At 41.0% G+C, this 15,353-nt stretch overlaps 1 pseudogene; it reads left to right on the top strand.

Moving 5' to 3' along the window:
- The first annotated feature begins 11,544 nt into the window (after positions 1-11,544).
- Positions 11,545-15,353, top strand: part of LOC142840276 (fructose-bisphosphate aldolase A pseudogene) — a 90,944-nt pseudogene continuing 87,135 nt past the window's right edge.

Raw genomic sequence — 15,353 nt, 5'->3', positions numbered from 1 at the left:
TCATTGGACACTTTTCAGGCAGTCTTCCTTGAGCAAACCTTATTTTTCTTAACCCAGAATGAATCCACAGCCTCTCTCTCTCTCTCTCTCTCTCTCTCTCTCTCTCTCTCTCTCTCTCTCTCTCTCACACACACACACACACACACACACACACACACATATATGTGTGTGTGTGTGTGTGTGTATTGGATTAATTTAGCAGCATTAATAATCAAATATCTTCTAGCAGTTGTAGCTCTTTCCTCACCAGTCAAGTAATTCAAAAACAACACAATAGTACACAGTACTCTGTATCGAAATTCTATGTGTATTTTTTCCATCTTTACATGGAAGCTAAGCTGGGGTGGATGGGAGCTGGGAGCATGACTTTTCTCCTGAACAAAGGTAGCTAGGTTAAGGTTCCAATTCCTAGAGCTGAAATTCTTTTTAAAATTAATTTATTAAAAATTTCCACCTCCTCCCATTTCCCTCCCTCTCCTCCCTCCCCCTCCCCCTCCCTCTCCATTACTAAAAGAAGTCACAGTTCCCTGTAAAAATGTCCAGAGGAAATGAGGAGAGAACACGAAACACAAATGAACCCACGTGTAGGAGTTTATTAAGAGAGCTATGTGCTCACAAGCTCGGGAAAACGTGTGGACAGAAAAGGAGCAGGTAGGAATGTCAGGTTTAGCTTTTAAAGGCTTCCTAGCACATGCGCATGAGGGGAAAGACATGCCCATGTCAGATGCTGATGATGGGCAATGGTGAGCCCTGTGCCTGTCTACGGGGGCTTCTGCATCAGATGCTGATGATGCAGATGGCGGGCGACCCATGCATGCGCACACAGGGGGTACATGCACTGGCTTCAGAACCTGAAAGTGCAGCCTTATGAATGGCTAAAAGAATTACACCCTGCCCTTTGGGAAGTCCAAGCCCCGCTCCCCCGCTCCATTCAGGTCTAGGAAGGTGTGCATCCAAACAGACTAGTCTCCCAAAAAGCCAGTACATGCAGTAGAATCAAAACTCAGTGCCATTATCATTGGCTTCTCAGTCAGCCCTCATGGTCTGCCACATTCAGAGAGTCCGGTCTGATCACAAGCTCTTTCAGTCCCAATCCAGCTGGCCTTGGTGAGCTCCCATTAGATCAGTCACACCTTCTCAGTGGGTGGATGCACCCCTTGCAATCCTGACTTCCTTGCTCATGTTCTCCCTCCTTCTGCTCTTCATCTGGACCTTGGGAGCTCAGTCCAGTGCTCCAGTGTGGGTCTCTGTCTCTATCTCCATCCATTGCCAGATGAAGGTTCTATGGTCATATGCAAGATATTCATCAGTGAGGCTATGGGGGAAGGCCAGTTCAGGCACCCTCTCCTCTGCTGCCGATCTCCTTGGACACCTGGGAACCCCTCTAGAGCCAAGTCTCTTGCCAACCCTAAAATGGTTCCCTTAATTAAGATATATACTTCCTTGCTCCCATATCTACCCTTCCTCCATCTCAACCATCCCATTCCCCCAAGCTCTCCCCAATCCTCCTCTTCTCCCTTCTCTCTCCCCATCTCCCCTTTCCCCCACCCCACCAACACCCCCGTGCTCCCAACTTTTGCCCAGTGATCTTGTCTTCCTCCAATATCCAGGAGGATAAATATGTGTTTTTCTTTGGGTTCGTCTTCTTATTTAGCTTTTCTAGGATCATGAATTATAGGCTCAATGTCCCTTGTTTATGGCTAGAATCCACATATGAGTGAGTACATACCATATTCATCTTTTTGGGTCTGGGTTATCTCACTCAGGATACTGTTTTCTATTTCCATCCATTTGCATGCAAAATTCAAGATGTCATTGTTTTTTTACTGCTGAGTAAAACTTTAATATGTATATTGCCACACCTTCTTTATCCATTCTTCTATTGAGGAGCACCTAGGTTGTTTCCAGGTTCTGGCTATTACAAATAGTGCTTCTATGAACATAGATGAACAAATGCTTTTGTAGTATGATTGGGCATTTCTTGGGTATATTTTCAAGAGTGGAATTGCTGGATCCAGAGGTAGGTTGACTCCCAGTTTCTTGAGAAACTGCCACACTCATTTCCAAAGTGGTTGCACAAGTTTCTAATCCTAGCCCTAGCCTGGGCTGGCAGCTAAAATAACTCAGGCAAATGGCATTTTCATGAATTCATACCCTCATAAATTGGGTACCAAATGAAGCACAATTAATAAAAGTCAGAGGGAGAAATTGGGTTTCAACCTGAAGATCCAAAAAGTAAAACAGCCAGCCACTGGCTTTTACCTAAACCCCAGTCTGAAATGGTGAGCCTGCCTCCTGGAATCTCATAATAAGACTGTGTGACTGAGAGCTTTCTCCTCTGTTTTATATTCCTCTCTAAGGCTGGGCTTAAAGGTACATGTCATTATGGCTAATAGGATTAAAGGTGGTATTATCAAAACCTGGTCAGTAAGGTTGACTGGTAGGACTGTTTTACTCTCAGATCTTCAGACAGTTTTTATTTATTAAAATAGAATTGAAATGGCCTGCATATACCCTCTCCTACAGGTTAGCAGGAGGGCTGGTGGCTGCTGTTGGTGGGAGATGGGATCTCTCCATCTCACTGGGAGCAGGGATGTGTTCTTTGACAGAGATGCTGAGACCCTCATCATCAAAACTGAGATGGTTCATATAAAAAAGGACCTCTGTTAATGTCAGATGAGGATTTCTCCTAGCCTCTAGTGAGATAATGCTATCCAACAGCTCCCTAAGAGTTCTGGTTGTCCTCTCTATAGTGGCTTGTCCCTATGGATTGTAGAGTAGGCCAGTGGTATGGAAAATACTCCCGGACCCCAAAAATTCATTGAATTATTGAGAGGCTAGGAATCGGCATGCATGTAGACATATAAACACACATAAACTTACAAATAATTAAAAATAAGGCAAATGCTTAAGATGTAATAATATTCTACTGAATATATTTCACATCTATCATCTATCTATCTATCTATGTATCTATCTACCTATCTCAATATCTCTATCTATCTATCTATCTATCTATCTATCTATCTATCTATCTATCTATCTATCTAATCTATCAGTCTGTCAATATATACTTAAGATGCTTAGCCAAAGAAACGTTCTAAAGAGTAAAAAAAGAGAAATAGAATTTTGGGGAGATAGCAAAGTTTTGACATCAATAGCCCCTATATTTATGGTTTTCCTCTGTCCCACACCAGGATGCTCTTCTGATACGACACAGAAAGTCTGAATTTTTCTTCTACCAACATGCTTGAGTTTAGAGAAGGAGAAAATTCCTGCTCCAACTCCAAAGCCAGTTTTGATTTTTAATTGAGTCAGACTACAACTTTTATGAGATGTAATATAGATATAGATGTGTAGGTAGTGATATCTAATATGTGACAGGTATTGAGGTTCAGTCCTTTGAGTTTTTATTTGAATCTTAAAAGGCCAGGGTGATGGAAGGATTGGGAGTGGAGGAGGGGACTCCATTGGACTGTATCTCTATTGGAAGTGTAGTGGGGTGTCCTGCTAAGATCTTGTTTTATGGCAAGTGATTGCCAATTAGTTTGATATTATATCAGAAATGATAGTATCTGACAAACCATTTAGTTCGGGGATGTCCAGGAGATTAGTCAGTGTTGTCCAGTCACCAAGCAAGGGTTTCCAGAATCACCTACATTGTCCCATGAATCTGAATACTGTTCACTCTAGCTCTATAAAAATGTTGTTTGATATCCAAATCAATCTCACCATTTCCTACAAAACTAATTTTAACGTAAAGAATAGTTTGTCTTTGGTCTACATTTTCGGTATCAACTTCAATGGCATTGACTCTAAGGGGCTGCTGATCCACATTCAATTTTGTAAAGCTGAAGGTGCTGAGGTAGGCTTTTGCTCTCCTCACAGCTAGTTCCATGGTTCCTCAAAAGAACTTCTCTATAAATTGATAAATAAAGGGCTACATGTGCTTTACCATCTTAATTAGCCATTCTACTCTTTTGGTGTCTGGAAAATGAACCCTGGCAGGCAGAGTGCAGGCATGCACCCTTAGGTGCACAGCTTGTTCCTTGTCTTCCAACAGTGCCAGCACACTGCAGAGGTGGCTGGTCTCGAGGCCACAGCTCTGGTGGCACGAAAGGAGAAGACAAAGTACCAGCAGCAGCACCCAACTGAAGAACAGCCTCCGGTAGCCAACATGACAGCAGCAACATGAAGCTGTGGCCACTGCTGCATCCACCCACCAGTTGCTGAGTGTCAAAGGGAACCAGGAGCAGTGAGGACACACTGGAGTACTCATTCGCAGCCTCTCTCTTCTGGCCAGGCCCAAGATCCCACTGTTCAGACCACATGACTAAAGTCCCAGTGGGCCCCGCAGAAGCAGTAGGAATCTGAAATACCTTCGGTGGGCTCGCTCCAATGGGGTGGCACAGGCCTCCTTTCCTGGAAACCTAGCTTTACCAGCAACATGCTGCTATTCCTGGACAGGCTGCTGAAGCCGAACCCAGGCCACAGGCCTCCCTCCTTCCCTCATGCCCTACTGTGTGGTCTTCGGGGTCAGGGCTGCACAAATATTGGGACCACCTAGAAGTACAGAAGCACCAGAAGAAACAGGTGGTCCAGGTGACAGGTACACAGTCCACCTAGAGCCTCACTGTGGCCTGTGTACTATGTCCTGCCCTGGGGTGGATGTCTATGCGGCTCACATAAGGGGAGCCAGGCAGCAGAAGTTGCATACCAGGCTAGGGAAGCCTATTTCCTCCAAGCCCACACCTTAATGTTACCCACACCTGAGGCTCAGACAGCACCCCTGATACCTCAGTCAAGCATCAAGTCCATACCAGTCACAGTTCACACACTTCAGACCCGAGCAGCACCGACTTGCGGGCCCACATTTCTGGTGCTGCCACACAGCTCACTTCTCCCTGCTGAGGCGAACATGGGACTCCCACAAATGACAGGTTACTCCAACCTGTTTTTCAGCACCGCTCTGAGGTGCATAGCAAGAGATCAACAATCAACAGAGGTGGGAAATTGTATTGAACCTTTATGTCTTGTGATTAGTGGGGAATTTCTGTGGTTCTTTAGGCCCACACAGTGTCTCCAGACAAGAGATGGTATTCCGGAGTCGAGCCTTGGTTCTGGTGTTCCGGAGTCGAGCCTTGGTTTTGCCTTCTGGAATAGGGCTGTCAGCCCTTATATCGAGATGCTGGGCAAAATGAAACAGAAAAATATAGTTCCATAATCAAATGGGATGACAACACACACACACACACACACACACACACACACACACACACACACAGATTGGGGATCCCAATGCTTACTTGCCAAAGGACTGAAGGGCCTTTCAAAAGAAGGAAAGGATGGGGTCCTTATTATTAACCCACTGAATGGACCAAGGAGCCTTTTAAAAGAAAGGATGGGGTACCAATGTTACTAACACCGAAGGGACATAGGGGCCTTTCCAAAGAAGCAAAGGATGTGAGTCCCAGCTCTTACCTGCTGATAGGACTGAGGGGCCTTTTCACAGAAAACTCAACATCTTGGGGGTTCTGGCCAGCACCATGGGTGAGAAGAAGATAATGACTAGAACCTGTTCTGGGCAAAACACAAAAATTTCAGTCACAGAGAAAAAATAAAAAGGACTCTGACAAGGCAAGCTCATAACCTGTGAGAAGTCCCTCTTCCAGGTGCCAATTGTTGCTGGGCCCTAATGGTCTTCCTTGGGTGAGAGGGTGAAAAGGATTGACATCATGGAACACAGATGCCGGGAGTTAGATAGAAGGCTTACAGCAGACTTATTTTTAAAAAGAAACAAAAACAAAAACAAACAAACCACAACCAAAAAAAAAAAGAAAAGAAAAGAAAAAACAAAGGGGAAAAATACCCTCACAGCACCCAGGCTTTCTCATTCATTAACAGATGATATTTTGTATTCATCCCTCATTGGTTAGGCACAACCAGGACCACTGACAGTGCCTGTTGCTAAGATCTCAGGAAATAATGCTTGGTCACCCCTTATTGGCTAAGCATGAGTCCATGCAGACTCCAGGTTGACCTCTTTTGGCCTGGTAGGCCTTAACTTCCTATATCCCGGTACATAGCATATGCCTTTTTTGTGGTACCAGTCCATAAGGACTACAATTTTGCCTCAGGGATGTATTAACTCTCCTGTCCCATGTCATAACTTATTTAGAAGGGATCTTTATCATATTTCTCTTCCACAAAATACCAGACTGGTGCATTATATTAATGACATTATGCTGATTGGACAAAGTGATCAAGAGGTAGCAACTACTTTGAACTCATAGGTTTTATATATATATATGTGTGTGTGTGTGTGTGTGTGTGTGTGTGTGTGTGTGTGTGTGCATAAAATAGGATGGGAAATAAATTCAACCAAAATTTCAGGACCTTCTTCCTCCATGAAATTCTTAGGAGTCCATTGGTGTGGGGCTTGCCCGGATATTACTTTTAATGTGAAGTATAAGTTGTTGCACCTGTCCCTTCCTGACACCAAGAAAGAAGCACAACTTTTAGTAGGCCTATTTGGATTTTGGAGACAGCACCTTCTTCTTTTGTTTCCACAGAAGATGAGAACCTGTGGATTGCTTATAGACTAATGTGGTTTGATGCACTAAGACCCCCGATAGGGTTTCTGTGAATACTCACAAAAAATACTTTCTCCAATAAACAGCAGGAAGCAGTTTGGAGAGAACTATCTCCATATTCCCAAATATTGCTTATAAATGTTTATATTTAAGGGGGCATGCTATAGATATGAATAATTTGCATTGGTAGGGATCTTGGTTCATTGGTACAAATTTAAGGTCAATTTTGTTATATGTATATCTCTGCTCTTGATTGAGGTATTTTGTTTGTGTAGCTCATCTAAAAATGTAATGTATAATTAAGAGATTTTCTAGGTGTACAGAGATGTATTTCAGATATATAGTTATTCTTCAAACCTTTCAAAGACTACAGAATATGATGTTTAAAATGTTTTCAGAACTTAGGACTTTTCATGACAATGAGACACATATTTTCCTGGCAGCACCAGTTATTTCAAGAGGAAGATGGGCATCAAAGAGTCTCCTTACAGAGTTTGCTAGCCATTTGGGCAAGAAACTGATCTTGCCTGGACTGCTTGATTGTATGTTATGTGAACTGGACATGCAGACACATGAAAAAATGACTGCTGAACTTGATAAGACAGTCTTTCAGGATTACCGCTTCATGTAAGAGTCTGCCAGACATTCTTCAGGAAACAGAAGAAGGTGACTGACAACCTGACAATTTAGGCAGAACTGTCTTTGAAATTTCCTGCTTCATGGAAAAGTCTGCTGGATACTATGTGCCGGTCGACTGAAGATGGATGCCCCAATAGTACAGAAGAACTTTGGGTGACTGTCAAGGCAGTGAGATGTCTCTGTCAATTCTAGAGTTTTGGAAGTTCTTTACAATGCACTTCCTGTTTACTTAGGTAATATTATATCTTTCTGGAATCTTTGATGGAGTTGAAGAATATAGTTGTAGTTTTCCTTAGATATAATAAAAGATAAAGTAAGTATAAATATTGTAGCTGTAATTCTTACTTATTACTTGTCTTATTATATGAAATTTTACTATGTTAAAGTTAAAACCTTCCTTTTCATTTAAACAGATAAGGGGAGGTGATGTGAGATTCCCCTCTGTATGCTGTGAATATCATCCATTAATAAAAAAACTGCCTTGGCTTATTGATAGGGCAGAAATTAGGTAGTCAGGGAAAAGTAAACTGAATGTTGGGAGGAAGAAAACAGAGTCAGGGAGAAGCCGTATAGTCAGTCCCACTGGAGACAGATGCTGGAACTTTACAGGGTAAGCAACAGCCACGTGGGGATACAAAGATTACTAGAAATGCATTAAATTTAGATGTAAGAGTTTCCCAATTAGAATTGAGAGCTAATGGGCCAAGCAATATTTTAAATAATATAGTTCTGTGTGATTATTTTTGATCTGAGCTGCCTGGTGGCCAGGAAATGAACAAGTGGCCCCCTTACAACATTATAGGAACACAGATGACACAAAAACAATTGCATCTTCAAAAATTCCATTCCAATAAGAGAAAGAATGCTGTATCCCTGGAGATTCCTCCATCATTTGTAGAAGAATCTCTCTTCTACAGATGAGCTGCTCACATACACCCTGACAAAAGTTATTTATTTCTTTAGACAGCCATGTAGATGAGACTTTATGGGTGTAGTACCTTACTGGAATTATACAGAAAGGATCAGAAAAATTGCAAGAGCCAAAGGAAAAGGTATACCTGTATATTTTCTGGGCCTTTGAGCTGTGTCTCTTCTAGTTTGCTATGAGATTATATCTCCCAGAAATTATCATCTTTTTGTCTATGAACAAGTATAATGTTTCAAATACTTTTATCCTATTATGGAGCAACAAATAAACATAGCACTATGTTTATGAGTATATGTGTAGCTATTTTTCCAGGACAGAGTTATTTATATAATACTTATGAAATAGCCCAGAATGGTTTGAAAATCTCTATGTACTGAGTGGCCTAGAATTTATAGTCCACCTAACCCAACCTCCTGATAGCTTGAGATTATAAACACATCCCATCACACCTGGTCATGATGTTTTTTATTTATACTCATTTATATCAACCAAAGCTGTGATTACTTACACGTCTATCAATACTTTATGATAATATCCATTACAATGGCTAAAGTCAATCTTGTTTTAATTTTAACTTTCTGATTCTGACATTATATTGTCACAGCTTTTACTGTATAGTTTTCTATTAATTTTCATTTCTTATACATGGTATATTTTATACCAGGTTGGCTATATTTACTGAACCCTAAAATCTCTTTAGTTTCAGAAAAATTTCAGTTCATTTTTTGATATTATATAATACATCATTTCCAATTATTTAATGTATCATTGAGCTATGACTTAAGCATTTATACTAAAAGTACTCATCACTTCCAGTATAAATTTTACATTTTTTCTGTCTTTCATATGATACTTTCACTATTCAAACATTTTTTACTTATATACTGTCTTAATTTGTTCAAAACTTTCTCAATGTTGCATTCCATCTTACCATTTTGGAATCAGTTTTCAACTACATGTGTCCTGCAAATATCTTACTATGAAAATTTAACTTTGCAGGCATTTTCTCCAAACTGTTTACTTACTAATTTATGCCATCTGTTCCTTCTGTACTTTGAGTTAAAAATCTTTGTTTATTTAAAAGAAAATATGTAATATTATTTATGTATTTATATAATATACATGGATCAGTGATAAGAAAATTGTTTTTTTTTTCAAAAAGATATTCCAAAGTTGCTTCAGAATTTACACTTTCCTCTCAAATGAGCATCACGTAACAAATGGAAGGAATAATTTTTGTGTAAGATCATTAAAAATCTTGTATATATTTAAAACTGACAGTCACAATTATTGTGTGTATGTGTGTTTGTGTGTGTGTGTGTTTCCTTATCAAACTACACTGACTCTTATTTAAGGCTAAAAGTGGAAAGTGCTTAGGAGAAATATGTGCGAGAGTTGCAGAAGAAAGATTTTAATCAAAATTATGTATTGAATCTTTCCACTTCCGCTCCCCAGCTGGAAACTGAGTTCTTCCTCACTCTCCTGTTTTGGATGAGAACAGCTGCTTGTGATGACATCGACAGTCTTCTCAGTCTTCTGCTTCAGGCAGCAGTTTATGCCTTTCTCTTTGAAATTAGCTGGAACCATTTTAAGCACTTTCCTGTTTCCTCTAGGCATATGCAATACCAGAATGAGGATTATAGCATCTGTCCTTCTCAACATTATATGAAGTTTTTACAATGTTTCTTGATTGTTTGAGGGCTAGCAAATGAATAAGGTAAGAAGGAATGTTTATAGCTTCATCAGGCAAGATAGCAAAATATAAGGAAATGGAATATGGAGGAGAAAGGGGCACAGGGTGGTGATAAGGTGTTGTATCAAGTGTATCTTAAATCAAAGATGATAAATACAGTTAAAGGCAGTACCATTTACCTAAGTAATTTTACTTAGTAGTGAACCCAAGGTAGAATGAGTTTCCTTGTTGTTTTGTGTCTACATCTAATTTTATAGTTGTCTCACAGTACAGGGCAAAGATAATCTGAGTGGATACATTTTGTAGAAAAACTTTCTACAACAAGGTTTTTACTGTCATGTGACTTGCATAAGACATATTCCATAATAGTCATCAGTAAACATTTTACTACACTGAAAAAATTAAAGAAATTATGAGTTCTGTTCTGATAAAGTGATAAGTGAAGTGATTTGTATTATGGAAGCTAAAGGGAAAGATAAATTTTTTAAAAGTCACTATTATAAAACACTCTTATAAGATGTGTAACATGGAGGGCCTGGCTTGTTGGGGGTTCTGTCCTGCCCGCTACCCCACAGCCGACAAGCCCCAAAGACAATCACACAGAGATCTCTGTAAGTTATAAAGCTGATTGGCCCATTAGCTCAGGCTACTTATTTGTTCTTGTAGCATATATTAAGCCATTATTCTTATCTATTTTAGCCATGTGGCTCAGTGGGGCAGATCACATCTTGCTGCTTCTGTGGTCTGGGCAGGAGTAGGAGGAATCAATTTCCTCCTTTCCAGAATTCTCCTGTTCTCATTGCATCATTTCTACTTCCTGTCTGGTTTTCCTACCTATACTTCCTGTCTGGCCAATCAGCATTTATTTAAACATGATTGACAGAATACAGACAATTCTCCTACACTATTTCCCCCTCTTTAAAAAAAAAAGGTAAGCAGCGGGGACCAGCGCTATGGCAGATACAAGTGGCGGGGACCAGCACGCAACACCGAGAGGAGATTGCCCCACTAAAATTAAATCAAAGAGGTAGGCCTTTTGTTGTCGAGGTCCCTGGCGAACGTGGAGCCTGGTCCTCTTCCTGAAGACCCATTTTATTTCAGGATCCCTGGATTCTGGTGATGTTGTGTTGCCTTTCAGGTTGTTGGAGGAATTCTTGCATTGGCGCCTTCCCATCTCTTCCTTCAAATGGAGCCAGGAGAGGCCTGGTGTCTTGGTCCAGTCTTTGTGTGACTGATTCTCTGGGTGTATCTCTTCAGTGTAGAAGCAGGAACCTTCCAGTCCAGATGGAATTCCTCAGCACCAAAACATGGACGCCTGGTAGTCCATTGACCCACGGACAAAGGGGGAACTTGGGGCAGCGTGGGGACGAGTAGAACACAGGACACCCTGCCACACAAGCTGAAGGTGCGCATGCTCCCTTTCGGGGGTCCTTGAGGCCTGCCTGGTAGGCAGGCACTCACCGCTCTGGGTGGGTAGCTTTAGTGTAGGAGCAGAAAACTGTTCCTGAGCAAAGGACCTTGCAGAAAACACAGGCTTGGGGGGGGGTCGTGTGTAAGAAAGACAGCCCTGCAGAAGGAGCTGGGGGAGGGGGGTTTGTGCTCTCTTCCGGGACAATCCGCCCCTGGATCGCACACACTCACCCGTCCAGATGGAAGTCCTCAGCACCTAAGCAGGGCCGCCTGGTAGCCCAATGATCCGGGGACAAAAGGAAGAACAAGGCAGGCAGGGCGAGATCCAGGAGAGCACACGAGACCCTGGAGCACAAGCTGAAGGTGCCTGGGCTCCCTTACAGGGGACCTTGAGGCCTGCCTGGTAGGCAGGCACTCACCGCTCTGGGTGGGTAGCCTTAGTGTAGGAGCTTAAAACTGTTCTTGAGGACTGGTCCTAGCATACAGCAGGGCAGGGTTGGGGGGTGCTGGGGAGCTGAGTCGTGTGTAAGAAAGACAGCCCTGCAGAAGGAGCTGGGGGATGGGGGTGTGTGCACTCTTCCGTGACAATCCGTTCCTGGATAGCACACACCCGTCCAGATGGAACTCCTCAGCAACTAAACAGGGCCGCCTGGTCCTGAAAACCCTTCTGTGTGGTAAGAGGGATCTTGGCCCATGGCAGGAGCCAGGAAATGGAGCGAGGGCATTTTGTAAGAGGAGCCCCTGGCCAGCAGGGAAACCTGATCAGGTTTTAAAAGCCCCACTAGATAGCATCGATAAAAGGAGATGGGCAGGCGCCAAGGCAAGAATTCACCCAACAATCTGAAAAACAACATGAAAATACCAAAACCCAATGATCTTACAACAGAAGGACTTGAACACCCTAGCACAGAAGAAGTGGAAAAAATTGATTTTATGAATGCAATAGTGTTCCTTAAACAACATGTAAAAAACGCCCTTATAGAAATGGATGAGAAGTATAACAGAAAGTTTGAATAAATGAGTAAATACGTACATGATACCCTGGGAAACCAAGAAAAACAATCAAACAGGTAATGGGAACAGTTCAAGAAGTGAAAAATAAAATGGAAGCAAGGAAAAAAACACAAACTGAGGACCAGCTGGATATGGAAAATCTAGGTCAATGAGAAGAGTCTACAGAAACAAGCATAAGAAATAGAATACAAGAGATAGAAGAAAAAATATCTCAGATTCTGAGGACACCATAGTTAAAATAAATGCACTCATCAAAGACAACAGCAAAGCCAACAAATTCTCATCACAAAACATGCAGGAAATATGGGACACAATAAAAAGACCAAACCTAAGAGTAATAGGAATAGAAGAAACAGAAGAGTCACAGCTCAAAGGCCCAGAAAATATTTTTAACAAAAGTATGGAAGAAAACTTTCCCAAGATAAAGGAAGATATTCCTTTTAATATTCACGGAGCATACAGAACACCAAACAGACTGGATCAAAGAAAAACATCCCCTTGCCATATAATAATCAAAACACAAAATATACAGGTTAACAAAAGAATATTAAGAGCTGCAAAGGAAAAAGGGCAAGTAACGTATAAAGGTAAACCGATCAGACTTACACCTGACTTCTCTATGGAAAATATGAAAGCCAGAAGGTCCTGGATAGAGGTACTGCAGAAACTAAGAGACCATGGATGCAAACCCAAAGTACTATACCCAGCCAAGCTATTTTTCACTATCAGTGGAGAAAATAAGACATTCCAGGATAAGAACAAATTTAAACAGTACGTAGCCACAAATCCAGCCCTACAGAAAGTAATAGAAGGAAAATCACAACCCAAGGAATCCAACATAGCCAACACTGCCTACAATAACTCAGGCATCTAGTGACCCTTCACCAGCACAACTCAAAGAAGGGAGATACACAAATTCTACTACCAAAAACAATAAGAATAACCGGAGTAAACAACCACTGGTCATTAATATCACTTAATATTAATGGTCTCAATTCACCTATAAAAAGGGCACACACTAAGAGATTGGATACAAAAACAGAATCCAACATTCTTCTGTTTGCAACAGACACATCTCAACCACAAAAACAGGCATCTACTCAGAGTAAAGGGTTGGGAAAAGGTGTTTCAAGCAAATGGCACTTAGAAATGCCATAGAATGTCCATACTAATTTCGAACAAAACTGACTTCAAACTAAAATCAATCAGAAGAGATAGAGATGGACTCTTTATACTCATAACAGGAACAATTCATCAGGATGAAGTCTCAAACCTGAATATCTACGCCCCTAGTACAAAAGCACCCACTTATGTAAAAGAAATACTACTAGAACTCAAGGAAGACATAAAACCACACACACTAGTAGTAGGAGACTTCAACACACCTCTCTCTCCATTGGACAGGTCAATCAGACAGAAACCTAATAGAGAATTAAGAGAATTATTGGAGGTAATGAAGCAAATGGACATAACAGACATCTATAGAACACTCCACCCAAACAGGAAAAAATATACCTTCTTCTCTGCAGCTCATGGAACCTTCTTGAAAATTGACCACATTCTCGGAAACAAAGGAAACCTCCATAGATACAAAAAAAAAAAAACAGTGTCCACCTGTGTTTTATCAGATCACCACAGACTAAAGTTAGAATTCAACAACAATGCTACCCCCAGAAAGCCGACAAACGCATGGAAACTGAACAGTCAACTGCTGAACCACACCTGGGTCAAGGAAGAAATTAAAGTCTTCCTTGAATTTAATGAAAATAAAGAGACAACATACCCAAAGCTATGGGAGACAATGAAAGCAGTTCTAAGAGGAAAGTTCATAGCACTAAGTGCCCACTTAAAGAAAATGGAGAAAGCATACACTGGGGACTTAACAGGACACCTGAAAGCTCTAGAAAAAAAGAAGCAGACTCACCCAGGAGGAGTAGAAGACTGGAAATAATCAAAATGAGGGTGGAAATCAACAAAATAGAAACACAGAAAACAGTCCAAAGAATCAATGAAATAAAAAGCTGGTTCCTGGAGAAAATCAACAAGATTGACAAACCCCTATCCAAACTAATTAAATGACAGAGAGAGAACACACAAATAAATAAGATCAGAAATGAAAAGGGGGACATAATCACAGACACAGAGGAAACTCAGAGAATCATTAGATCTTACTACAAAAGCCTGTATGCCACAAAACTATAAAATGCAGAAGAAATGGACATTTTTTTAGATAAGTACCATATACCAAAGCTAAACCAAGACCAGGTGAACAATCTAAATAGACCTGTTTCTTGCAAAGACTAGAAATTGTTACTTATGTGTCTTGAAGATTTTACCAGTAAAAACTGCCTTAAATATATTAAGTTATAAATTCAACTTATGTAATAGGTATAGAGATAGTACAATTTTAAAAATTCTTAAACCATGTATGCCACAAAACTGGAAAATGTAAAAGAAATGGACATTTTTTTTAGATAAGTACCATAAACCAAAGCTAAACCAAGACCAAGTGAACAATCTAAATAGACCTGTTAGTCACGAAGAACTAGAAACTGTTATAAAAAATCTCCCTTCCAAAAAAAGCCTGGGGCCAGGCGGTGGTGGGGCACGCCTTTAATCCCAGCTCTCGGGAGGCAGAGGCAGGCGGATCTCTGTGAGTTTGAGACCAGCCTGGTCTACAAAAGCTAGTTCCAGGACAGGCTCCAAAGCCACAGATAAACCCTGTCTTGAAAAACAAAACAAAACAAAACAAAAAGCCAGGGACCAGATGGTTTCAATGCAGAATTCTACCAGAACTTCCAAGAAGAGCTAATACCTATACTCCTTAATGTATTTCACAATATAGAAACAGAAGAGCTATTGCCAAACTGTTTTTATGAAGCTACAGTTACCCTGATACCTAAAACACCCAAAGTCTCAACCAAGAAAGAGAATTACAGACAAATCTCACTCATGAACATCGATGCAAAAATTCTCAATAAAATACTGGAAAACCGAGACCAAGAACATATAAAAAAACATCCCTTATGATCAAGTATACTTCATCCCAGAGATGCAGGGCTGGTTCAACATACGA

This window comes from Microtus pennsylvanicus, chromosome X (genome assembly GCF_037038515.1).
Source record: "Microtus pennsylvanicus isolate mMicPen1 chromosome X, mMicPen1.hap1, whole genome shotgun sequence".
NCBI lineage: Eukaryota > Metazoa > Chordata > Mammalia > Rodentia > Cricetidae > Microtus > Microtus pennsylvanicus.
Note: the sequence above shows the minus strand (reverse complement) of the source record. Positions and strands in the feature narration are given on the sequence as shown.